Raw genomic sequence first — 3171 nt, forward strand, 5'->3', positions numbered from 1 at the left:
AGAAATTTCGGCTTCTTTAAAAGCCCAGTTATGTTATTGGAATGTTTTTTTTTTCATGTCATTAGTTTATTTACAATTTTTTTAATGTTCAAGAGTTTAATCCAATTTCCAGATCACATCTCTGTTAAAGGGATGAATTAAATATCCTTTTTTTTTTTTTTTTTTTTTTGGAGCTGGGGACCGAACCCAGGGCCTTGCGCTTGCTAGGCAAGCGCTCTACCACTGAGCTAAATCCCCAACCCCAAATATCCTTATTTTTTAAGTAGCGGGTGCCTCACTGTAAAGAACGGAGCAGCAAATCCAGATCCAAAGTACACGGTCATCAAAGCCAGTAACCGCCACGTATTTTCTACTGAAAATGGCAAATTCTTCCCCAGACCCTCTTCATGGTGGCTGCGAAGGACTACAGAGGAGGCGAACCTCCGGATACTCTGGCCCAGCGTTGCCGCTGCTTGAAGTTCCGCGGGGGACACGGAGAAGGAAAGTGGAAGAAAAGGCTGTACCACCCGCTCTCCTTTCTTCACGACCTTGCTTGAATTTTTTTTTTTTAATTCCAGGTGTGTGATATGGGGCTGCTTCAGATTGTCCACAGCTGCTGACTATGCTTTGTCTTGTGCTCTGGCAGGGGTGTGGTTCTAACATCCAAAGATAGTTACATTTAGAACCCTGGGAACGCTTCAGAGGGTATAAAAATGCCAGAACCACTAGAGGAGGCGGTGGCAGCTGCTCCCTGTGCTGCTGCGCCCCCCCCACCTCACCCCCACCCCCACTGATGCTGGATTGCTGGACTGTGGCTTGTTACTGGTTGCTGGTTGGTGATATCCTGATGATGAAGACTGGACTTGACTGTAGGGACTCCTATGCCCCTAATCAGCAGAAAGAAGTCTAAGGGAGTTGTTGTCCCCTTTCCCCCCGAGCCTTCTTTCTCTTCTACCTGGTGTTGGTGGGTTGGAAGGAATCGGGCTGGAGAAAGATAGTAGGTAGAAAAGTACGTACCCAATAGAGAAGTCAAAAGCACAGTTACAAAAGCCCAAAAGCAAAGCAAAGCAAACCAACAACAAAAACAATAACAAAAAACTCATCAAAGTATTTCTTGTCATTCCAAGTAATTGCCACTTGCCCTAACACTCAGCTCACGTGACACCCAGTGGAGACCTGTCAACACTTTCCCATGCTTTCCTTCCAGTTATCACGCATTTAGCTCATGGCCTTGCAACAGGAATTTGTTGTTGCTCCTCTTGGCAGCGGTGATGGCGGTGGCAGTGCTGCTGCTGCTGCAGCAATTCCTCTCCTACCTACAGCATTGCATGCTGTGAAGTTATAACAAACGTAATGCCAACCACCGCCATCTGGAATCTCATGTGTCAACTTCACTGGAGTAAAGGATGCTCTGATAACTGGCAAAACTGATTTATACACATATTTATGAGGGGTTTCTGGAGATTAGCATTTGTCTTAGGGTTTACTGCTGTGAACGGACACCATGACCAAGACAACTCTTACAAGGACAGCATTTAACTGGGGTGGCTTACAGGTTCGGAGGCTCAGTCCATTATCATCGACGTGGGAGCATGGCAGAGCCCAGGCAGACATAATGCAGGAGGAGTTGAGAGTTCTATGTCTTCATCTGAAGGCTGCTAGCAGAATAGTGACTTCCAGGCAGCTAGAATGAGGCTTTTAAAGCCACGCCTATAATGACACACCTACTTTAACAGGGTCACACCTTCTAATAATGCCACTCCCTGGGCACACCACTGAAATGTGTAGACTAAGTGGAAGACCTAGCCCTTGCCAATGTATATGATCATCCTCCAACCTACTGAGCAGCAGGTAGAGCAAAAGGACAGAGGGAGCAGGGAATGGACACTGAGCTGTCAGTGCTCTCAGTTCTCGAGTCTTGAGATGTGAGGAACTTTGACCCTTAGGGCTCAAGACTTTGGATTGATTTTCTAGGTTTCCAGCTTACAGAACACAGATAAGACTTTCTAATGTCCGTAATCATGGGGTCGATTTTTTTTTAATATTTTATTTATTTATTTATTATATATGAGTACACTGTAGCTGCCTTTAGACACACCAGACAAGGGCATCAGATCTCATTACAGATGGTTGTGAGCCACCATGTGGTTGCTGGGATTTGAACTCAGGACCTCGGGAAGAGCAGTCGGTGCTCTTAACCACTGAGCCATCTCTCCAGCCCCCAGATTTTTATAATTTATAATTATAATTTCTGCCAGTTTTATAATTTCTGCCTCTTTTTCTCTGCCTATTACAAATAACTCCTACTACAAATAACATTAAATTATCTAGTATTTCGAGTTCCAAGTATTTTACACATATTAATGAATTTAATTTTTATAACCTCATAAGGCAGAAACTGTTTCTGTCTCTGGGAAGAAACTGGGATATGGAGAGGCATAGCACAGGCATTGAAGCACAGAAAGAAATAATACATGTTTCAAAAAGATGTTATATATTAGTCTTCAGAAAAATACTGTTTCTGTTGTTCCTAGGCTATAGAACTTATGTTTACAGATTTTAGCAAAGCTCTCATAACCCTGAGACTTACAATGGAAAAGAATTAGGAACAAAAGAAATTGTACTAAATTCTACTCCTCAGAGACAGCCACCCTACATGTAAGTGAACCACCTTTACACGTTCTTGATGGATTACGGACACATTGGTTTGTAGCTTTTATAACTTAAGTGGAATCAAACATGCAGCACACTCCCTTTACCCCTCCCTCTGCTCCACTATCCACCCGGGAGTCAGTAGCCTTTGCACACTGCGGAGTGCTGAGCACACCTCTCCAGTCATTAGAACCGGTGCTGAGGGACCGCTCTGGCCCAATCATAGGGTGGATTTGAGATCAGAGCACATCCGGTCTCTGAAGCCTCTTAGCTTACTTCATAGCAGGCTTTGTTTGGAGTCTGACACATCCTTGAGAAGGCCACAAAGGGCCTTCTAGAAGGCAGGTCATGAAGGGCTGCTGGCCAGTGTTTTGACCCAGCTGTCTGAGTTAGTGTTGTGCCTTAGGCCAGCCATTCCTTTGTTGATGTCTGAGATCACATGTCGACTGGCATCAGGGTGAAGTTGAACTGCCACTGGGTTATTTAGTGATACAGTGGACTATGAACAGTGAGGAACAAAGCAAAGATCTCCCCAGAAGG

At 44.6% G+C, this 3171-nt stretch overlaps 1 pseudogene; it reads right to left on the reverse strand.

Moving 5' to 3' along the window:
• Window positions 1-251: 251 nt before the first annotated feature.
• On the reverse strand, window positions 252-2855 carry LOC148004762 (cytochrome c oxidase subunit 7C, mitochondrial pseudogene; annotated as a pseudogene).
• Between the last annotated feature and the right edge of the window lie 316 nt (window positions 2856-3171).

The sequence above is a fragment of the Rattus norvegicus genome, chromosome 7 (assembly GCF_021556685.1).
Source record: "Rattus norvegicus strain SHRSP/BbbUtx chromosome 7, alternate assembly SHRSP_T2T, whole genome shotgun sequence".
Classification (NCBI taxonomy): domain Eukaryota; kingdom Metazoa; phylum Chordata; class Mammalia; order Rodentia; family Muridae; genus Rattus; species Rattus norvegicus.